The sequence below is a fragment of the Tamandua tetradactyla genome, chromosome 18 (assembly GCF_023851605.1).
Source record: "Tamandua tetradactyla isolate mTamTet1 chromosome 18, mTamTet1.pri, whole genome shotgun sequence".
Lineage (NCBI taxonomy): Eukaryota > Metazoa > Chordata > Mammalia > Pilosa > Myrmecophagidae > Tamandua > Tamandua tetradactyla.
Genome location: NC_135344.1, coordinates 39,804,531 through 39,829,308, shown reverse-complemented (window position 1 = coordinate 39,829,308; position 24,778 = coordinate 39,804,531). Strand labels below are relative to the sequence as shown.

General features: G+C 38.1%; 1 long non-coding RNA gene across 1 annotated transcript; it reads right to left on the bottom strand.

Moving 5' to 3' along the window:
* Positions 1-299: 299 nt before the first annotated feature.
* Positions 300-23,584, bottom strand: LOC143662609 (uncharacterized). Its single transcript, XR_013165466.1, has 3 exons — positions 23,495-23,584; positions 578-637; positions 300-377 (listed from the first exon to the last, which is right to left on the bottom strand). It is a non-coding gene; the product is annotated as an uncharacterized LOC143662609 (long non-coding RNA).
* Between the last annotated feature and the right edge of the window lie 1,194 nt (positions 23,585-24,778).

Here is a 24,778-nt window from a genome sequence, read left to right as displayed (position 1 = left end):
GAAAATAAACAGAAATAGAATTACTCTCTCAGCAGACTGTTATATGATAATGTCTTTTGGGTTTAAAATAGCTATGGTCAAATTTTGGCTTTGTCATGTGTACCCATATGTCCTTTCTCCCCAAGGCTATGTTTCTTCATGTAAAAGCCAATGATACTAGGCAGGCCATGGTGGCTCAGCAGGTAGAGTTCTTGCCTGCCATGCTGGAGACCCGGGTTTGCTTCCCAGTGCCTGCCCATGAAAAAAATAACAAAAAACAATGACACGGAGTTCATGAAACAGTTGTAAGAGTTACATGAGGCACTACATATTATGTTCTTAGTGCAATGCTTAACTCATTGTAGGTGTCAAAGGACGAGGAGACCACACATTGATATCTGGAATAAAAAGACAAAGTTGAATGTATTGCTTGCTGAGTTATGTCTGACATCAGAAGAGAGGAGATACAAAAGACATACTGGTATTTCTGGGAGAAGTTTAGGAACTCTACAAAACCCATTATTTTAAGGTTAAATACTTAATGGTATTTACAGCTAAGCAATAAATGTACACACAAGATGTGTCTTAATTTATTTACCATTTGAGCTTGAACTTTACTCCTAGGACTTTTACATTTTGGATATTTCAACCACTGCATCTGCAATAAAATAGTTACAAAGAAGAGAAGAGTAAATTGAAGAATGCAAACCAGTGACAAGAAAATCCAGAAAATGCAGAAATCAAAATACCACTGGGATATGATGGTGTCTGGTAAAGGCTACCACTGCATCACAGAATTTGACCCACCAGATACCAGTCCAGGCTCAGCAGTATTCCCTCTAAGTACTCCATCTGGCTCCCTCTCAACCCATACCTCCTTCCTCATAGACATTTCCTGATTGGGCAGAGGACTGTGGCCAATGTGTGAGTTGAGCACTTTGACTTATCATCTTTTCTACCTCTAAGTCCTGTGACTTAGAAACCCTCCAACCTGCCCCTTTAACCCTTAACCCCCAACCCCCCACCTCATGTCACAGCTCCTAACGCTGACTTGGGTCTTTTAATTTGCTGCCTTGCTCTGGCTTGAGGGCACCATAGTATCTGTATTGATTAGGGTTCTCTAGAGAAACAAAATCAACAGGGAACACTCCCAAATGTAAAATTTATAAAAGTGTCTCATGTGACCATGGGAACACAGAGCCCAAAATCCATAAGGTCAGGCTGTGAAGCTTACGATTCCAATGGAGGGCCTGGATAAACTCCACAGGAGAGGCTCGCCAGCCAAAGCAGGAAGAGAGCCTTTCTCTTCTGAATCCTCCTTAAAAGGCTTCCAGTGATTAGACTGAGCATCACTCATTGCAGAAGATACTCCTCTTAGCTGATTACAAATGGAATCAGCTGTGGAGACAGCTGACATGATCATGATCTAACTCTATGAAATATCCTCATTGTAACAGACAGGCCAGCACTTGCCCAACCAGACAAACATGTTCCACCACTTGACCAAGTTGACACATGAACCTGACCATGACAGTCCACCCCTTGTCAACTCGGCAGCTACATATATCACCTTAAACCATACCTAATTGCTGAATAAAAAACATTAAAACACACATTTTTTTTCTTTCACCTAACAATACTCAACTGTTCTGAATATAACTGGAAATAAATTAACTCTCTCCAGAATAGGGTGCAAGTCCTTGGGTAATATTCATTCTTAAACTTGATATCTTACAACTCAAATAGTATAACAGGAACAAAACAGCATCACAGTCCTCATTTCTGTAACTGATCACGTCATTGTAGTTCATACTTATTGCTACCTTCTTCCACTACTCATTCCATATTCTCTTTACCCTCAGCAAGCACTTCAGCTGGCCATGGTTCTTTGCTTGGTGGGGTGACCCAAACCTTCATTCCTGAAGTTTCAAACCCATTGGTAGTCCTGCCTGAATTGGGCTGTTGCAGTTTCCCGTTGATTTAAATCACAAGGCATGGTAGTACTAAAAGATGCCCTAGGGGATCTCCTATATTCCAAGAAAACTTCTTTACCTCCATTGTGTAGTTGCAGTCCTATTTCCCCCGATAGTCAGGGTCAATCACTCCAGACATTAATGCAATCCCCTTGGCTTGTTGATCCAGGGGCATGAGTAGCCCAAAGTGACCAGGTGGCATTCTCAGATACCAGTTCAATGGAATCATTGTTGTTTCTCCTGATGGAAGCACTCCCCTCTTTTGGAACTGAAACTTATAGACCAGCAGAGCTCATGGTCGCAGGGACAGGACGCAAAAATTTTCCAAATGGATCACTAAGGGTAATAGTGAGTGGTGCCACTCTCATTTCTGCTCCTTGGTTCCTGGACCCATGGATCCTGGCTATGGGAGAAACAGCACCATACAGCAGATGCTGATTCAGAGCATATACAGCTTCCTGGAGAACATTACCCCAGCCTTTCAAGGTATTGCTACCTCGTTGGCACCATAATTGAGTTTTCAAAAAGCCATTCCACCTTTCTATCAATCCAGCTCCTTCTGGATAATGGGAAAAATGGTAAGACCAGAGAATTCCATGAGCATGGGCCCATTCCCGCACTTCATTTTCTGTGAAGTGTGTTCTTTGATCAGAAGAAAAGCTATGTGGAATACCATGACAATGGATAAGATATTCTGTGAGCCCACGGATGGTAGTTTTGGCAGAAGCATTGCATGCAGGGAGAGCAAACCCATATCCAGAGTATGTGTCTATTCCAGTTAGAACAAATCACTGCCCTTTCATTGAAGGGAGTGGTCCATTGTAACCAACCTGCCACCATGTAGCTGGCTGGTCACCTCAGGGAATGGTGCCATATTGGGGGATGAGTGTGGGTCTCTGCTGCTGGCAGATTGGGCACTCAGCAGTGGCTGCAGCCAGGTCGGCCTTGGTGAATGGAAGTCCATGTAGCTGAGCCCATGCACAACCTCCATCCCTACCATCATGACCACTTTGTTCATGAGCCCATTGGGCAATGACAGGAGTTGCTGAGGAAAGAGGCTGAGTGGCATCCACAGAATGGGTCATCTTACCCACTTGATTATTAAAACCTTCCTTTGCTGAAGTCACCATCTGGTGTGCATTCACATGGGACACAAATGTGTTCATGTTTTTAGCCCACTCGGAAAGGTCTATCCACATAATTCTTCCCCAGACCTCTTTGTCACCAATTTTCCAATTATGGTTTTTCCAAGTCCCTGACCATCCAGCCAAGCCATTAGCAACAGCCTATGAGTCTGTATACAAATGCACCTCTGGCCAGTTTTCCTTCCAAGCAAAATGAACAATCAGGTGCACTGCTTGAAATTCTTCCCACTGGGAGGATTTCCTCTCACCACTGTCCTTCAAGGATACCTCAGAAAGGGGTTGTAGTGCTTCAGCTGGCCACTTTCAGGTGGCACCTGCATATCATGCTGAACCATCTGTAAACCAGGCCTGGGTTTTCTCTTCCTCAGTCAATTCACTGTAAGGAATTCCCCAAGAGGCCATAGCTCTGGTCTAGGAAAGGGAAGGTAATGTGGCAGGAGTGGAGACCATGGGCATTTGTACCACTTCTTCATGTAACCTACTTGTGCCTTCAGGACCTGCTCTGGCCCTATCTCATATATACCATTTCCATTTTACAATAGAGTGCTTCTGTGCACACCCAACTTTATGGCTTGGTGGGTCAGACAACACCCAGCTCGTTATAGGCAACTCAGTTCTCATGGTAACTTGGTGGCCCATGGTTAAGCATTCAGTCTCTACTAAGGCCCAGTAGCAGGCCAAAAGCTGTTTCTCAAAAGGAGAGTAGTTATCTGCAGCAGATGGTAAGGCTTTGCTCCAAAATCCTAAGGGTCTGCATTGTGATTCTCCTATAGGGGCCTGCCAAAGGCTTCAGACAGCATTTCTATTTGCCACTGACACTTCTAGCACCATTGGATCTGCTGGATCATATGGCCCAAGTGGCAGAGCAGCTTGTACATCAGCCTGTACCTGTGGCAGAGCCTCCTCTTGTTCAGGTCCCTCTCAAAATTAGCAGCTTTTCTGGTCACTCAATAAATGGGCCAGAGTAGCACACCCAAATGAGGAGTACGTTGTCGCCAGTGACCAAAGAGACCAACTAGGTGTTGTGCCTCTTTTTTGGTCATTGGAGGGGCCAGATGCAGCAACTTCTCCTTCACCTTAGAAGGGATATCTCAACATCTCAACATTCCCACACAACTGGACACCTAGAAATTCCACTAAGGTGGAAGGCCCCTGTATTTTTCTTGGATTTACCTCCCATCCTCTGACACACAAATGCCTTACCAGTAAGTCTAGAGTAGTTTCTACTTCTTGCTCACTAGGTCCAATCAATATGATATCATCAATATAATGGACCAGTGTGATGTCTTGTGGGAGGGAGAAATGAACAAGTTCCCTGCGGACAAGACTATGACTTAGGGCTGAAGAGTTGATATATCCCTGAGGTAGGACAGTGAAAGTATATTGCTGACCTTGCCAGCTGAAAACAAACTGTTTCTGGTGGTCCTTACTAATAGCTATTGAAAAAAAAAAAGCATTTGCCAGATCAATAGCTGCATACCAGGTACCAGGGGATGCATTGATTTACTCAAGCAATGGTACCACATCTGGAACACAGCTACAATTGGAATTACCACCTGTTTGAGCTTACAATAATCCACTGTCATCCTCCAAGACCCATTTCTTTTCTGCACAGGCCAAACAGGAGAGTTGAATGGGGATGTGGTGGGAATCACCACCCCTGCACCCTTCAAGTCCTTAAGAGTGGCAGTAATCTCTGCAATTCCTCTAGGAATCGGGCATTGCTTCTGATTTACTATTTTGCTAAGTAGAGGCAGTTCTGGTAGCTTCCACTTGGCCTTTCCCACCATAATAGCCCTCACTGAATGAGTTAGAGAGCCAATTTGGGAATTCTGCCAGTTGCTCAGTATGCCTATACCAATTATACATTCTGGAACTGGGGAAATAACTACAAAATGGGTCCGGGGGCCCATGGACCCACTGTGAGATGGACCTGAGCTAAAACTCCATTGATCACCTGGCCTCCATAAGCCCCCCTCCTGACTGGTAGACCAGAGTGATGTTTTGGGTCCCCTGGAATTAATGTCACTCCTGAACCAGTGTCTAATAATCCCTGAAATACCTGATCATTTCCTTTACCCCAGTGCACAGTTACCCTGATAAAAGTCCATTCAACTCCTTGGGGAAGGCTTGGAGGAAAATTAACAGTATAAATTTGTGGCAATGTAACAGGGTCCTCCCCGAAAGGGACCTGGCCTCCCCTTCATTCAAGGGGCTCTGGGTCTGTAAACTATCTCAAGCCTGGAAATTGATTAAGGGGCTGTGACTCTGTGTTTTTGTAATTCAGGTTAGATTTCTGTTCACTTGACCTAGAACTCTTTTGTTTATACAACTCAAATAAGAATTTAGTAGACTGCCCTTCTATTGTATTTCTAGGTAATCCATGATTTACTAGTCAGTGCCACAAATCTCTGTGAGTCATATAATCTTAACTCCTGCTTTGGGTTTGCTGTCTATTATAATAGCCACGTCTACCCTGTTTTTGGCATTTAAGTGCTGCCAACTGGTTTCTGCCAACTTGGGATCCCATCATTCCCATTGTGTTTAAGGATTCCAGATCAATGACAGCAGTTCCTACAGTAATATCTGACCTACAGAGAAGTGCAACTATAGAGCTCTTCAGGGATGATGGTGCTAGTCTCACAAATTTATTTCTCACTGTTCTGGTAAAAGGTGCATCCTCTGGACATTCCTGGAGTGTAAGAGCAGACTTTGCATGATAAATCCACTCTAACATTCCAATCTCTCTAAGCCTTTGGATCCCCTCATCTACATTATACCAGGGCAGTTCTGGCATTTCAACCTCAGGTAATGTCAGCCACCTTTTGATCCATGTTTCAACCAACCATCCAAACAAACTGCTAATACCTTTTCTAACCCCTTGAGCTATAACATTGAATGCAGAATCTCTGCTAAGTGGGCCCATATCAATAGATTCAGCCTGATCCAGCCTTATATTCCTCCCACCATTATCCAGCATCCTTAAAATCCATTGCCACACATATACCCCTGATTTCTGTCTATATAAATTGGAAAACCCACACAGTTCTTTTGGAGTATAACGTACCTCCTCATGTGTGATACTTTGTACCTCACCTTTAGGGGCCTTTTGTGACTTTAGTCTAGTTATAGGTCTGGAAGAAATGAGGGGTAGTCGGGGTGGGTCATGAAAAGAATTAGAAATAGCTTCCAAACCATTTGCTTCAGGGCCTTCATTTGCAGTTTCATCTGGTGAAACAGGATTAATCACTCTAGGCTAATCCCTTCAGGAGGAGGTTGGGTGGCCAACTCCTCAAGGCAGGCTGGAGATGAGGTGGCTGTGTCCTCAGGGCAGATTATTATAGGGTTATCTAGAGAAGACTCAGCATGACCTAGGGTTTCAACTTCACCCCTGACATCATCAATCCATATGTAACCATCCTATTTTTCAGGGTCCCACTCCTTTCCAATCAATGCCCTTACTTTAATGGCAGACACCATGCAACATTGAGATTTCAGTTTACATTGTAAAGTTGCTACTCTAACAATAAGATTCTGAGTCTTATTTTCAGAGATCTCATGTCTACGGCTACAGGAAATAAGGTTTTCCTTCAGGATATTCATAGAAGCGTCTACATCTGTCCAATGGCACTTAAGCTTCTCGTTTGAAGACTTAAGCTCATCCCTTTCACTCCTTAATGTAGCCAGTGTATCTAACAACAACAAGCCAACATCTCTATACCTCTTATTTCCACAAAACTCTGTAAAGGTGTCAAAAACATTATCCCCCAAAACCTGGCTTCGTACAAGTTAAGCTTTAGGAGAACTGAATGGTGATATTTTGACTATCTCTTTGGCCAACTCATTCCATGGATTGAGAGTGTCATTCTGATTATGAGAGTCAGGATCCTTAGTGCCTTTGAGTCCAGTCAGAGTAGAAAACCATTCATAAAAACCCATTTTTTAAGGTTCTATTTCTTAAGAACCACTCCTGGTACCAAGATGTATTAGTTAGGGTTCTCTAGAGAAACAAAATCAACAGGGAATACTCCCAAATATAAAATTTATAAAAGTGTCTCACATGACCCTGGGAACACAGAGTCCAAAATCCACAGGGCAAGCTGTGAAGCTGATGAGTCTAATGCAGGGTCTGGACGAATTCTACAGGAGAGGCTCACCAGCCAAAGCAAGAAGAGAGCCTGTCTCTTCTGAATCCTCCTTAAAAGGCTCCCAGTGATTAGATTGAGCATCACTCATTGCATAAGACACTCCCCTTAGCTGATTACAAATGGAATCAGCTATGGATGCAGCTGACATGATCATAATTTAAATCTATGAAATGTCCTCATTCCAACAGACAGGCCAGTACTTGCCTAACCAGACAAACATGTTCCACCACTTGGCCAAGTTGACACATGAACCTGACCATGACAGTATCCTTTTGGCTGAGTCCTCATGACCTCCCTGAAACATCAGTCACCAAGTAGGGATTAGCCTCAGAATGGAAGAGGAGGAATGAGGCTTTAGGAGGTAGGCACTTCTACATTTAAAACCCAGCCATCTCTCTTGTTATCTATGAGTCCTTGAGATAGTAGTAAAGAACCTGGCTTCAGTCTTCTCATCTATAAAATTAGAGATAATACTTCTTACTGCAAAAATGGTTATGAGAATTTATGTACAAGTTCAATTACACTATATACTGATATGTGTAAAATGATTGTGTTTATGTGTGAATTTAAATGTGCATAGGAAAAGACGATGTCCACCATCCAAAGTGCTAAATCTTTTTTTTTATTTTTTGTATGTTGGAAATGGTAGGAAATTTGTGTATTCTTACATTTCACAATAGACTTGCACTGCATTTAGAATCAGAAAAGTCCACCAAATGCTATTGAGAAGTCCTCCAATCCTGGTAGGTACTCAGTAAAAATGAACTTGACCCATTTCCCTCTTCATTAAAAAGTACTCCCCAGCATAGCACTAGGGGTGGGAAGTCTTGCTGGATGATGGAAGCTGATGGGATGGTAAACTGGCAAAAATGCTATCCTCTGTCTGAACCACAGCATCCAAGGAAATGACACCCTGACAGGAACCACTGTCCCTGAAACAACTCATGCTCATCTCCACCCCTGTGAAATTGGCTGGGCTATCCTTTCAATTCCTATTTCCCATTCTACTTAAACTATAAATGCCAGGAAAGGTAGGGTAGAAAGAGCCTGGAGCATGGGAACTCCTAGGGTAGAAAGAAGCTGGGGTCTGGGAGCCAGAATATACAGGCATGACAGCTTCAAAGTTCTAAGTTTCCCCCCCTTTATCTGTGAAATGGGAACAAACTATCTTCATATGAGTGTATCACATATGTAAACTACCTAGCACAATGCCTGGCAACAAATACTTTATAGAGGCTTAACTTATTTGATTTCAAATTCCCCCTAATAGTAATAATAGTAATAACAATGATTATGATTTTTTGGAGGCTTATTATTTGCTAAGTCATGTGCTCAGTGATCATTTTCTTCTCTTGCTTTCTTGCACATGCACATGTGTGTGCACACACACAATAAAATATTTTACATATGGGGAAACTGAGGCTCAAGACATTTATACAAGTTGTCCAAGGTCACACAGATAATAACTGACAAATATAGGCTTTAAATATAGAACTTTGGCCCCAAAGCCCATATGAAGCTTTTCCCTATATCTTAAGTCATCACTAATCCATGATTGTAGCTGACTCTTAAAAGAGTGTCTAAGGAGGTGCAAGGGTAGTTCAGTGGTAGAATTCTTACCTGTCATATTGGAGATCTGGGTTCAATACCTGGTCTTGCACTTCCCCACAAACAATAAAAAAAATCAACAAATGGTGCTGCAATAATGGGATATTCACGTGGAAAAAAAATGAAAATGTGACCCCCACCATTCAGCATAATTTAAAAAAAAGACTGTCCAGTGGATTGGTACATGCAGATTGTCAGAGATGCAATAAAATACTGAACTCACCCTCCCCTCTATGGACCTGTCTTCCTTCTGTGGACTATGTACAAGCTAATAGTTTTATCAGGCAACAGGCCACTCAAACCAGAAAAATAGGAATCCACCTGCATGCCTTCTACTTCTTCAGACTCTTCAATCCCAATATTGGCTCCGCAATATCTATTGATATCATTGCATATATGCCTTGCATCTCTCTCAAATGTACCCCATCCTTTTCATCTTCAGTGCCCTGGTATTAATTTAGGCCAGCAGCATTTCTGACCTATTCTATTGAAATTGCCCCTTCCTCCCTGTCTTCCAAGCCCTACCCACCCCATTCAAATGATTTTTCTTGCTCGACCAGAGTAATTGTTTACTGCCCTAAGTTTTCTCACTCCTATGCCAGGACTTTTTCCTCTGAGAGATATTGGTAAAAGCTTTAACCCATGAAGAAAATTATCTATACAAATAATTGTATTAATATCAATAATATTGCTAAATATACATTTCTAACCAAACAAAAAAGTATAAATTAAGATAATATACTTTAGCCTTCCCCATAAAAATATTCATCATAATAACTCACTTAATAAGTATGTGCTATTTATTTCCAAGCACAATACAAAGAACTTTATACATAATATCTTGCTTAATTCTCATTATAAGTATACAAAGAAGTTACCATTATTATCCCTATTTTATAGATGAAGAAACTGAGACTTGGAAAGATTAAACTTTGCCTAAATGCAAACAGCTAATGAGTAGCCAGTACCTACATGTGCACTATTAACTGCCAGGTGCTTAGTTGAATGAGGTAGTCACCTGACTTTGGGGATGAGGGGATGGGAAGAAAAACATTTAAAGCCTGGTAGGACATAAAACCAACTGATGTTTAAAATTAGATGTAATCAGGAGGAACAAAAATCTCTCATGGACATTGTGGAACAAATTGCTACATGGTGCTTCATGGAACATAGGCTCAAGCATAGCACAAACTTTCAACAAATGATGACTTTATTACCTACACAGCACAAAGGGTCCAAAAGAGCAGGGGAAGAGATTGCATTGGGGCCATCTCCCAGAGAGGCCCAGTGGCCTTACATATGAGGGTCAGTGGATGGCAGCGTTGCATACGCCACCTCACTTAGGAGAGGAGAGACAAATCTGTGCTGCCCAGAGTGTGGTATTTATGCAGCCCAGGATGTGGTAGGTCCTGACACAGAGTTCACACCCTGATAAGCATTTGGGGCTGCTTGGCCCTGCTTTCAGGTTTAAGGTATGGTCAGGCCTTTTTATTAGACCTAACATCTCCCCCAGGGTGTGGAAGAAACAAACTGAAACATCTGCACTTTACATAGAAAGGGAGGCAGAGGTAGGTGAGGACTGGAAGATGGCTGCTAGGTATTCCTACATTTCTAGTTTTCTGAGTATTTCATAGTTTCCTAAAATATAATTGCCCTACCCCCAAAATTGTTTAAATATTTATATTTAAATTATTTATATGAATTTAAAGTAAAGAAAAAATAAGATTTTCCATATTTGCACTTTCTGAAATTTTGGTTACAATTCTTCCTGAGCTATTTATCAAACAGCTCTATGATCTAGTTCTACTTTTGAAAAAAATGTTCATTTAACTAAGAAAATGTTAATTATGCCATTTATGAGTCCAAGTGAATATTTCTTGTCATATAACATTTTCCCATCTTAATTTCAATTGGTATGTTCTAAGAAGAAATTTTAAACTAATATCTGACATGTGGATTAAATTTTCAAATTCAAGAGGAAATAGTTCTGCATAGGAATACTTCCTCCTGATACCTAATTATCTTCTCTCTCACCTGAGTAAAATTGACTGTCCTGGACACCTACATACAAATAATGTGTTTACTATATAAAATAAAGGAAGATAATAAATTTCTTTTCACCACTTTCTAATTTATGCCTGTCATTAATCTATCCCCTGGTATGTGGGTAAATTTATATTTCTAGTTTGCATATTTCTTGGAGCACTTTCCCCCAGTCAGAAGTACGTGCTGACAGATGTCTTGGGAGTTTTTTGAATATTAATTTCTTACCACTTACTGAAGTAAAAATACTTGTGAAAACTCTCCCTCTCTAGATTATTGAGTCCAGGGGATTGTTTGAGGAGTGTTTAGATGAACTTGATGACAAGCCTTCTGAAAATCTTCTTTACAATTCTGATGCTTAAAGGTAACATTGAAAATCTCACACTCTCTCTTGCTTTATTGAACAGTTGCCTTGAGAAAAGTGCATGAATGGAGTCCCGTACCAGCAAGTTCCCAACTGTAGACATTCTTACTGAAGGGAAATCTGTCTAATGAAATAACCACCCGATGCTTCTTTCCTCTGTTAAAAAGAAACACAACAAAAACCACATTCTTCTATGTTGACATCTTAAAATTCTGCTTCCTTCTGTATAGGAAGGAGAATCCTACAATTGGATGAAAGATGAAAATAACCTATATTATATAGAATTCAAAGTAAATCTATTGGTGAAAGTGTATAATTACCTTGGATAAAATGATTGGAAATAGTCAAGGGCTATTGTTTCTGTTATTTCTGTTTTCGTCCCCCATCCCTGCCTGCCATGTTATTGTTTCTTTTCCTTAAATTAAAAATTAATTACAAATGTTCTAAAAATTAATTACAAATGTTCTAAGAAATGATGAATATGCAACTATGTGATGATATTAAGAATTACTGATTGTATATGTAGAATGGAATGGTATCTTAATGTTTTGTTTGTTAATTTTTTTAATTAATAAAAAAAGTTTAAAAAAAAAAAAAGATACAGCTGTGCCAGCTCTTGGGGAAATCAGATCTAAGGCTCCATAGGTGAGAAGTGGAGAGACCCCAGCACTTTCCCTGCAGTGAGGCTTCCCAAAGAAGTGATTGTTCTCAGTACATTCAGTTGTTTAGGAAATATTTGCACCTGGCTAAATCAAGAGGTGCTGTAGAGAAAATCTGACAAGAAAAGGAAGGGTTCAGCAGGAACCAGACAGCAGGTGGGAGAGAGTCACAATAAGTATGCCACTTCAAAATCCACCCACCCCCACCCCGACTTCTAGAACCAGTTTTGTTTGTACTGTCATTCTAACAGTACTATTACCAAAATGCACTAATTCAGTTAACATGTAATATTACCGATTCAATATGTATTAATTAACCTTATTCACTCAATAAATATTTTTACCACCAAAAAAAAAAAAACGTTCTAAATTTAATCATGGGGATGTATCCACAACTATGTGATGATACTGTCAGCCAGTGATTGTACACATGGGATGCTTTGTATGGTGTGTGAATAGCTCAATAAAATTGCATTTTCTTAAAAAAAAAAAGAATGTTAAAAAATTCACCTTTTTTAGGGTAGTTCTGCAAGTTTTTAAAATTTATTTATTAATTTAAAAAAATAATTAATTATTTAATTAACTAGCAAACGAAATAGAACGTTAACATATATAATCAGTAATTCACAATATCATCACTTAGTTGCATATTTATCATTTCCTAGAACATTTGCATCCTTCAGAAAAAGAAATAAAAAGACAATAGAAAAAGAGATAAAATGAAAACAGAAAAAAAAAAAGATTATACCTACCATACCCCTTACCCCTCACTTTCATTGATCATTAGCATTTCAAACTAAATTTATTTTAACATTTGTTCCCCCTATTATTTATTTTTATTCCATATGTTCTGCTCATTTGTTGACAAGGTAGATAAAAGGAGCATCAGACACAGGTTTTCACAATCACACAGTCACATTGTGACAGCTATATCATTGTTCAATCATCCTCAAGAAACATGGCTACTGGAACACAGCTCTACATTTTCAGGCAGTTCCCTCCAGCCTCTCCATTACATCTTGAATAACAAGGTGATATCTACTCAATGCATAAGAATAACCTCCAGGATAACCTCTCAACTCTGTTTGGAATATCTCAGCCATTGACACGTTGTCTCATTTCCCTCTTCCCCCTTTTGGTGGAGAAGGTTTTCTCAATCCCTTGATGCTGAGTTTCAGCTCATTCTAGGGTTTTTCTCAATCCCTTGATGCTGAATCTCAGCTCATTCTAGGATTTCTGTCCCATGTTGCCAGGAAGGTCCACACCCCTGGGAGTCATGTCCCACTTAGACAGGGGGAGGGCAGTGAGATTGCGTGTTGTGTTGACTGGAGAGAGAGGCCACATCTGAGCAACGAAAGAGGCTCCCTTGGGGGTGACCCTTAGGCCTAAATTTTAAGTAGACTTGACCTATCCTTTGTGGGGTTAAGTTTCATATGAACAAACCCCAAGACTGGGGGCTCAGCCTATAGCTTTGGTTGTCCACACTGCTTGTGTAGTTCTGCAAGTTTTGACAAACGTACACAGTGGTGTAAACAGCCACATGATCAAAATATAGAATATTTCCTATCTGCCCCCCTCAGATTCTTTCATGTCCATTTATAGTCAATCCCCAGTCCCATCCCCACTTCCTGACCCGGGCAAGTACTGCCCTGTTTTCTGTCTCCATAGCTTTTCCTTCATGATAACATCATATAAATGTAGTCATACAATGTGGGCTTTTGATTCTGGCTTCTTTCACTTAAAATGCATTTGAGAGTCATCCATGACTTTTATGTATCCGTAGTTTGCTCCTTTTATTTGCTGAGTAGGATTCTATGGAATGAATAGCATGGATGAACTATGGTCTACATTTGTTAGTTTGGGTAATTATGAATGAAACCCACCATAAACCTTTAAAAAAGTTAATTATAGAAATGTCTAAAGGCTAAAATAACAACTGTCCATGTACTCACCACCAAGAATTACCAAATGATACTATCTTATGTTTCACAAGTTTTTCCTTAGAATTAATATATTAGTTGAGATGATGGCTGGGATTCATTTCAGAATAATGCACACATGTAGGACCAGAATGTGAGGGGAAGGATATATGAAAGAGATTGACCAGGAGTTGACAATTGTTGAATCTGGTTGAATATAAGACTCTTCTATGCACTTTTGTGTACATTTGAATTACTCATAATGAAAAGATGATAAACTTCTCTTCATGTTCTTGTTCTTCCTAAGAAATATAATGTAATGCCTTTTTAACACTGACCCATTTAATTGAGCCCTGGATAATTTGTGGGGGAAATAATATATCACAAAAAAATGTTTTAAGTCCCTCATTCTATTCCCTAGTCTTATTTTTCTCTCCCTTCTCAGTAGCATAAACATGAGTTTGGTTTGATTTCAACCCATGTATTTTTTTAGTTTTATTCCTACATATATATCCATGTATAGCATATTACTTTTTGTATTTTAAATTTTTTGCATAAATAATGTATTCATTTTCTAAAGGATATTTAATTATTAGATTTGTCCTTTGGACACATGTGAATCTAGTTCTCTAATTTTACCATATGTAGAATATCCATTGCTAAACATAGCCACAATTTATTCTTTGCTATTGCAAACACTACTTCAGTGAATTTCCCAGAATATAGGTACTTATGTACCTTTGCAAGAATTCCCTTAGAGTATGTACCAAAAAGTGAAATTTTTGAGTCCCTGGGCATTTTTTATTTTCACCTCCACTAGGTATAACCAAACTACTCTCTGGAGCAATTGGGAGAGCTCCAGTTTCTGCTGTACATTTTGACCAACATCTAGAATTGATCAGTTCTAATTTTTTGTTTTTGATAATCTGCTGGTGTGATACATAGTCTCACTGTCATTTTATTTTGATTTCTCTGGTTACTAATGAGTCTAAACATCTCTTCAAATTGATATTAGCTTTCCAGATTTTCTCTTCTGTGAACTTGCAATTCATATTCTTGCCTTTTTTTCTTTTTTCTGTTACAACATTTGATTTTTCTTACTGGTTTGCAAGAATTCTTTATGCATTCAGGGTACTAGGGTAGAGATAGTTATAAGATAGAGGTGAGGCAAATGACTTTAGCAATTTTTATCATCAGTCTCAGGTGAATTTTTTTCTCCTACCCTCTACTGACTTCCAAATATCAAATAAGGCCAAAGCAAATGATTTCTAATACACTTTCTATTTCTGATACTTTATGGTTCTATTAATTGTCAAATTCATGAAGAAGTTAATTTTTGTCCATGTAGATTGTAATTGGTTTGTATTGACGCATATGTAAGGATTACATTAAAAAGAGCAGAAAAGTGAACACCTGCCTTTATAGAGGAGACAGTCTCTTGGATTTGGTAGGTGCTTAAGAATTTAAAATGTGAGCAACAAAGTTATCAATAGACTTTTACTCTGCAGTGGCTACCATGCTAGCAGTGTCAAAAAATGATGCATTTATGGTGAATGCTAATAACAATCAAATTATTGATGGGCTTGCTAAACTATTTGTTTTTCGCTGAATGTAATAGAAATAAATATGACATCTTATTTATTTAAAATTTAATGATGACATATGCCTGTCCCCAGTATCCCCACTAAAACACTTTGTGTTTCTTGACATCACCTGGAAAGTAAATCGGGTGGTATTAAATTTGAATTAGCAGAAAGTGCCAAGGAGAGACCACTCTTCCTATTTGTCATCCTCCTGTGATAATATTTTGCTATATTTGTAAAATAACGTAATTCTTGTGTCATTTCAAAAACTTTGAAGCATTGCCATAGGCTAAGGTATTCTCTGCTCTCTGAGCAGCATGTGGAAACACTGTTGTCAGAAGAATTGACGGTCTCATTTGGCCCTGCCTTAAGGCAGAATATAGACCAACTGCTAAAACAAGTTTTTTGTTTGTTTGCTTGTTTTTTCTGTAGAGTCTCACATGGCCTTATAATTTATCATTTTTATTGCCCTAAATTTGGTTATTCTCAAAGTTCCACGATGTACTGAGCAGCATGTGCATACCTGGACTGAGTACAAAAACTAAATAACAAAATATCATGCATTGTCAAGCACAGGAGAAAGACAAACAAAGGAAGTTTTGAAAGGCAACAAAGATTTTTGTCCTTAATAGTCCATCTTCTCCATCTCTCTCCATAGAATCGGTAGCTTAATAATACCGACTAAATTGAGTGTTTCTTGCAGGTGCCTCTATATTAAAGAATATATGTAAATGAATATTTTTATAGGTCTGAGAAGTGAGCAAGAATCCTAGATGATATACTTTTTTTTCCTGGGTTACGTCCACTGAGGGTTTTTATTGGTTACTGTTCTTTTTTCAACGATGAGTGGCCAAACACATTTACTGTGAATGATGAGTTTATCTAAATATCCAAAATCAAACCAATGAGCCCCTGTCTCAAACCAACAACTCTTTCTCTATTTCCTTGTTTGTATTAATGTCAGCTACTATTATCAGTCATCTAGACTGAAAGAATATCTTAGAGTCACTATGGCATCCTGGGTCAGTTTGAAGCTGCTATGTACTCCAGAAAAGCCATGTCTTTTTTCCTGATCCAGACTTGCGGAGGCAATCATGTTTCTTTTAATCCTGATTCAATATTGTGTGGTGGAAACTTTGATTGGATTGTTTCTATGGAGACTGACCTACTCAATTATTGGTGTGAACTTTTGATTAGATTGCTCCATGGAGATGCGACACACCCAATTGTTGGTGTGGCCTTATGATTAGATGGAAATATGACTCCATACATATAAGGTCCTAGTCTTGACTAGCTTACTGGAGTCTTTTAAAAATGGAGACATTTTGGAGAAAATACAGTTGCTTCAGAGCCAACAGGTATGCAGAGGTTTGGAGATGCTTGGAATGGTGACAAAGAGAGCAGACACCTAGACACAGATGTTTGGAGATGCAGAGCCCCAGGTAAAATCACCATGTGCCTTCCCATGAGATGCTAAGCAAGCCAGAACCCAGAGTTGTGTCCTGGATTTGCTAAGTGAAGGCCCACAGATGCTTAGAGAGGAAGCCCACAGTCATCAGAACCTGAAACCAACAGAACTGGGAACAAGGATCAGCAGACACCAGCCACAGGTGACAAATATGTACCTTTCTTGAGTCAAGGTATAGTTTTCTGGATGCCTTCGTTCGGATGTTTTTGTGGCCTTAGAACTGTAAATTTGTGACTTAATAAATTCCCTTTTTAAAAGCCATTCCAGAGGAGGTGCAAAGGTAGCTCAGTGGCAGAATTCTCACCTGCCATGCTGGAGACCGGGTTTGATTTCTGGTGCCTGCCCATGCAAAAAAAAAAAAAAAAGAGCCATTCCATTTCTGGTATATTGCATTCTGGTAGCATTTTCAGCCTTAAATTTCCTGTATCAAATCAATTGTATTCTTTCCTCATAGTAACTATAGTGGGATTCCAAGTTTATTCTCCCTGATATTTGGATTTATAACAAGGTTCTCCAAATTTGTTGTGATTTAAAGAAACATGGTTGCCCCCACAAGTCTGGATCAGGAGAAAGGACATGACTTTTCTGGGGTACGTAACAGCGTCAAACTGTTTTAACAGCCCAGTACTGTTATTGCAAAGGCCATTCTTTCCCCACTGCTCTGCAGTGTTTGCTGGTCTGTTTCTGAAATGTCTATTCAGGTTTATCAGTCAGTTTGTCTATCTTTGCAACAATACCATATTGTCTTAACTACTATACCTTTACAATACATGTATCTACTGTTGGGAGTTCTCCAAATTTGTTTTACAAAACTGTCTTGGATATTCTTGACCTTTGCATTGCTAAAAGAGTTTAAAATTTAATTTGTAAAGTTTAAAAAAAAAGATGTTTAGATATTAATTGGGATTGGTTAAATCTATAGATTAATTTGGGAAAACTGACATCTTTATAGTACTGATTTTAATTCTGTTAAATAAAATCCCTCAGATTATTAAGGTTTTCTTTAATTCCTCCCCAAAAGTATTTTGTTGGTTCCAGTAGAGATGTCTTCACCTTTCATTAGGTATATTCAGATGAGATGTAATTTAGATTATAGAGATCATTCTATAATCTTGAGAATAACCAAATTTGCAGGAAGAGAATAAATGATAAAAACAATTGGGTAGGTTCAAAATATATAGAATTGACTAAACTTGCTTTTGGTGGCTTGATACGGAGAATGAAGGAGTCACAGCAGTCAATAAGGGCTCTGAGGTTTGAGGAGGAGTCAAACATTATAGATTGTGGAAAAAAAGATATGCGTGATGCACAAGTAGAAAAAATCCAGATAATTGCCAATGTAAGGTTGCATACCCACGTCTTGTTGTATAAACAGGTCACTAAAAATGTAAACTTTAAGAGATCAGTGACTTCATGTTGTTTTCTGTGGTATCTTCATTTCCTACTCTGGGCACATAGACAATTCTCAAGAAATAGTTGATGAATGGGAGAGAGAAAGAAGGAGAAAGGGAAGAAGGAAGGAAGGAGAGGAAGGAAGGAAGGAAAGGAAGGGAAGAAAAGAAAAAGAAAAAAATAGGTGAGAGAGGAGAGAAGAGATGGGGAGGAAAGGAAAAGGAAGGAAAGGACAATAGAAGAAGAAAAGGAACTCAAAATAGGTCAGAAAAGAGGCAGACCCTTTCTGGTAATACAACTTATTTCCTTTTAAATAGTTTTACCCTCACTACTCTGATCATATTGTTCATTTCATCTGAAATATTTAATACAAATATAATGTGAAAGGGAAATTTAAATATCTTTATTATTGTGGAAATCCTAATAAAAAGGGAGTGTGATTATTCAATGATATTTATTTGTTCAGATTGCTAAATTTAATGATAATTTTTACATTGCAATAAATCAAGAAATGAGAATGGGTTAACGCTTTTATAGTCTATTTTAGTTTGCTAAAGGTGCCAGAATCAACACAGCAGAGATGAATCGGATTTTAAAGGGAATTTTTTTAGTTACAAATTTACAGTTCCTCACAGGATAGGCAGCTAGCTTTCATCTGAGTTTCTCTGTCACATGGGAAGGCACATCCTATGTTTCTGATATGTTTGCTGACCTTTCCTGACTTCTGGGTTCCAATGGCTTTTCCTGGGGCATGTCCTTTCTGCATATCCAAACATCTGGGTCTGAGCTTCACTAAGCTCTGAACTGAGGTGTGCTGAGTTGTACTGAACTGCTCTGACCTCTCTCTTTTAAGCCTCCAGCTAATTAAGTTAAACACGACTCATGGAAGGCACTCCCCTTAACTGACTGCAGATGTAATCAGCCATAGATGAATTTCTCATGCTGATGAGTTAAGTCCAAGCAGCAGAATATCTCAGCACCATTACTGGACAAGTTGACATGTGACACTTAACTACTACATAGCCCAACATTTATTTCACTTGATTCAGAGACTTTCACATTATTGCATTTAAGAAGCAATTACCGTACTCCCGTTTTGTCATTTTATTAAGGTAGAGTCATCTTAATACTATGACAGTTAAATGCAAATTCTAAGGTCGGAAATCTCAAATTTAAATGAGTCTGCTTCCTGAAAGTTGTAGGAGAACAATTAGTTTCTATTAAATTAAATGCTTTTTGAGGTTTCTTTACTGAAATAGAAAACTAGAATAGGTTGAGATGTTTCTTAAGTCAGCCTTTCACCTTCAGTTCTCACCTATATTTCATTACATAAAAGTAAAGCCTATTCTATTCTATTCTTTTGTTAAATAGATTTCCCCCTCCTCTGACCTTCTATAGTAGTATTTCTCAAGAGCTAATACACACATGAATCGCCTGAAGATTTTGTTAAAATGCGAATTCTAATTTGATAGGCCTGGGGTATAGCCTAAGATTCTGCATTCCTAACAAGCTCCCAGGTAACACCAAGGCTGCATATTTGCCCATGCACTACACTTTGTATAACAAGATTGCATAACACTTGCCAGTAAGACTGAATGCCAGGCTTAGAGCACCTGGTAAGCTTTTTGTTTGTGGTGATTAGGTGAGTCCAAGAAAACTTGACATGCAACATTGTCCCAAGCCAATGGGAAAATAGAGACGTTAACAGAGCACACAGAATTAGAGAATGGAGACCTGAATTAGTCAAGAGTCATTATAATGACAAAGTCAAACAGCTGCAGCCAGAAATAATTACTAGAGAACTCTTACTCTAATTCTTCCTTTTTCTGAGTTAGACTGTTTGATAAAGTGACCATAATCATAAACTTGAAGAAAGAATATTTATATCATTTTAGCATGGGAGCCAACTTTTACAACAGATAGATTCCAAAAATAGAGACGATTCCAAAAATAGAGAATACTTAGCCATGATTCCAATATCATTATATTCAAAAAGAAATTTAGAAGATGCAAATTATTATTTAAAAACATGTTATGTGCCAAATTCTCTTCTAAAGCTGTCACATGGGGGTTGGGGAGTAAATCATGAACTCCCACAAAACACAAGTTCAAGCCCTAGTCTGTGTTCTTGTGGGTGTGAAGCCATTTGTAAATAGGACTTTTTGAAGATGTGCTTAGTTAAGTTGTGGCCAAATTGAATCAGGGCAGGTCTTAATCCTGATGGCTGGAGGCCTTACCAAAACAGGGAATTGGAACGGAGTCAGTATTAGTAGCTGTAAGTCACAAGAAGACAGAGATGGGGTTGGAGATAAGGATTGGGGAGCCAGTGCTTAATTTGTGCAGAATTTCTATTGGGATTGAGCATAAAGTTTTGGAAAAGGATGGTGGTGATGGTAGCGCAATTATAAGTGTAATTAACAACACTGAACTATATGTGTGAATGTGGCTAAAAGGGAGAAACTTTAGGTTGTATATATTACAAGAATAAAAGATAAAAGATAAAACATAGGACAGTACAGCACAGTGAACCCTGTCATAGCTGATACTATACTTAATAGTACAAGAATAAGAATGTTTTTTCATGAATATTAACAAATGCACCCTATTAATGCAAGGTGTGAAGAATAAGGTGGTATATTGGGATAAAAAACATACCCTAATGTAAGCTATGGGCTACAGTTGATAGTGTAATTGTAATATTCTTTGATCAGCTATAACAATGGTACCTCACGAAGGCAGAGTGTTAATACTGATGGGTGAGGTATAAAGGAATGCTGTACTTTTTACATGACTTTTCTGTAAACCTACAATATTTCTAATTAAAACAATAAGAAAAGAAAAAAGAAGTCACAGGATCGAGAGATTGCCTTGTGACCAAGTATTGCCGTCACCAGAATGCCATTGACTCCAAAAGAAAGCATAGCTTTGCGAACAGCTTGATTTTAGATTTCTATTCCAAACTCTGGGCCAATAAATTCTTTTTGTTTACACCAATCTACTGGGTGTATTTGTCATAGCAGCCCTGGCAAACTAAGACAATGGGTTTTCCAATTTCTCATTTACTCATCAAATGAGATATTATTTCCATTTTTACAGGTGAGAACAATATGATGATGAAACCTAAGTGGCTTTTCAAGAGCGTGATTAGAATGAAGAGGACATTCAAACCCTAGTCTTTCTGAAAACAAAACATGCATAGAATTTTTTTTATAAGACTCCAATTGTACACTGCATTTGTGAGTATGCTGAAAAATGTCCCCCATGAAGAAAACAATACAGTAGAGATGAGAAGTCTTTAATGATCAATACTTAAACTATTCTTTAAAATATAAATAATGAACTAAGGCAATTTCAGAAATTGGTTAAAACTGTGTCTTGTAAAAATACAAGGGAACAAAATAGGCTTTGGAACCATTTGGAAATGATGGTATATTGTTAATAGATTACATAAAGAGGAAAATATTGACCCTAATTTGTCTTTTGGATTTTTTGTCAAAGAAAATGATCTTTGAACTGAAACCACAGATGAAAAGAAAGTTTGAAAGACAGAAACTAGTTCTTTCAAGTAATTTCAAGTCTCCTCACAGATGAATTAAAGTTAAATAAATAATACAAAATAAAAAATCTACCTAGGTTAAGTTAAAAAATAATAAACAGAGTTCTTCTGGAAGGAGAAAAATGTATGTGCATCATTACAATTTTTAAAAAGAGAAAAGTGCATTCTACAATTTATATACAAACTTTCATCAGCCTTGCAAATATTTGAAGGAGAATTATTAAAGGATTGCTAGTAACCATGGAGAAGAACAAAAATATGACCATTACAATCTATGATGAAATCAATAAAGACCATTCATGCTATAATAGCATAACTTCTTCTATTAGCACAAAGGAGAAGATCCTGAAAATGTATTTAGTCTTGAGAAGCTCCAATATCCACCTACAACATAAAGGATTATTAATTGGATATTAACAACTAATTGAGTCACTTAAGCCAAGCAGTGTTGTTTAATTCATTGCTATTTTCCATACATCCACTTGTCTGCACCAGTTTTCAGTGACTATTTCCCTATATCATATATTAGTTTAATAGCTTTGCCTGTCCCCAGATTTAGGTATCTCTACCTGCCAATTAATTTGCCACCTTGTCAAGGCAATCTTCCTACGGAATATATATGATAATGAGACTTTCTAATTTTAAAGCTCCTTTGTCCTTTGGTTTATTATAGACTAAACGATAAAACTGTCCACATGAATCCTGTACAACCTGATCTTACTCTCATATTATATCCTTTCACCAGTACTCCATTTCATCATAAGTCTAGTCATTCCTTTTTCTAAGTATTCTCTACAATTCATTAAGTCCATGACTTTGTCCATGTTTTCCCCTTTTGTTGGAATGTTTCCCCCTGTTCAATCATTTAAGATTTAGTGCAAATAATTTCTTACAGTTTTTCTGGTTGTCATACCCATCTCAGTTTCATGAATAAGTTATTCCATCATCTGTGCTTCTCAAGTTTATATAAATGTATCTATTATAACAATGATGAATTCTTATGTTTTTTTTATTTATTGTTCTATCTCCCCAGCTCGACTCTGAACAGTTTTAGGGCAAGGACTGAGGCTTAGTCAACAGTGTTCTCAACATCCAGACACTGCCTTTTAATAGGTTCATTCTAGACATGCACTTTACAGCAAATACGAAAGTTCTTTGTTCCTTGGCAAAAGAACCATTAGGCATCTTTTCCTTATATAGTGTTCTTGCCTAATGAGTAGTGATAAACTACATATATCTCTTACTAGCTAACAGTAGAATTCTTTTAAGATTTCTTTTAAAAACTCAGTTCTCAGTAAAATAAGTACATTGTAGGCCAGTAGGCTATAATAAAACAAAAGAAACAAAAAACCTCTGTTTTATAGTGGAACATGAATTTAGAGTAAGAGGAGGATGGATGTATAGAGAGAAAAAAGCAAATCAAAGTGGTAAGAGCAATCAGTGCAAAATTTGGAAATGGTTGAATCATTTTTTTTAAAGAACAGTGTTGTATTTTAACTTTTGAATTGGTGCTTATCCCCCAATGTTCTAGTTTGTTAGCTGCCAGAATACAGCTAAAAAAAAGGGAATTTAATAAGTTACAAGTTTATAGTTCTAAAAACATGAAAATATCCCAATTAAATCAAATGTCCAATCTAAGACATTCAGGGAAAGATACCTTGATTCAAGAAAGCCAATGAACTTCAGGGTTTCTCTCTCAGCTGGGAAGACACATGGTGAACACTATGTCTGCTAGCTTCCTCCCCAGGTTTCCTGCTTTATGACGTTCCCCCGGGGCATTCTCTTTCTTCATCTCCAGAGGCTGGTGAACTCTGTGGTTCTCTTGGCCTTGTGGCTCTGCCCGGCTCTGCTGCAGCTTTCTTGTGGCTCTGTCAGTTTGTCCTCCTTCTCAGCTCTCCCAGAATCACCAAAGGTTGCTGGCTGGTGGACTCTGTGCTTCGTGGTTCTGCAGCATTCTGAAGCTTTTTCCAAAATACTTCTTTTACAGGATTCCAGTGAACTAATCAAGCCCAACAATTGATTGAGTCACATCTCCATGGAGATAATCTAGTTAAAGTTTCCAACATACAGTGCTGAATAGGGATTAGAAGAAACTGTTGCTCCTACGAGGTTGATTAGGATTAAAACATTGCTTTTTTTGGGTACATACATCCTTTCAAACTGGCACACTGAAACACAAACACAAAGTAAAGTCTGCTACTTACAAAAAGGTAAAAGTAAGTTAAAAATAAAATGTGGGACAGGAAGATAACAGATCAAGGAAAGATACTGAACTTTTAGAGAAACAGAAAAAGCTGGAGCAGGGTATGTGTTCCACAGAAATTTCAAGAAGGATGTTGGACTTTGCGTAGGACTTGTAGGAGGGTTACACCAATCTTGCTTAGACCTTTAAAGGTTGAGATCTGGATACCATTAAAAGTGTGATTATCAGATTGTCAGATGCCTTATAACTGGAAAGGAGATCAAATACCTTGATTAAAATATACATCTAATAAAACAAAGCGACATCTGAACAAATGTATATATGGGAAAGAAAGACATGCGAGTTAAAGAAACTGGCAGAAAAAAAAGAATTGGTAAGTTTGCATTATTTGGTCAACAAAGTTACTGCAATTATGTTACTTTAAAAATTAAAAATAAAAGCAGAGGTCAGTGTACTCTACTTATGTTGCCCAAAGTGCTATACTTAACTATATGCCCATTAAGAGGGATACTTATGTGTGAAAAGAGCAGTATATCTAGCATTGTGAAACAACTTGTTATGTGAAGGTAATTCAGAGGAAATGAGAGCATTTAACTTAGGAAAGGAAGGACTCATTAGGGAAATGATAGTTATAATTAATATATGAAGGGAATCAGATAAAAGAGTTTTTTGACTTGCTTGGTATGTCGCCAAATGAGTGCAACTAATATGAGTGGGTGAATACTTCAGAGAGCAAGA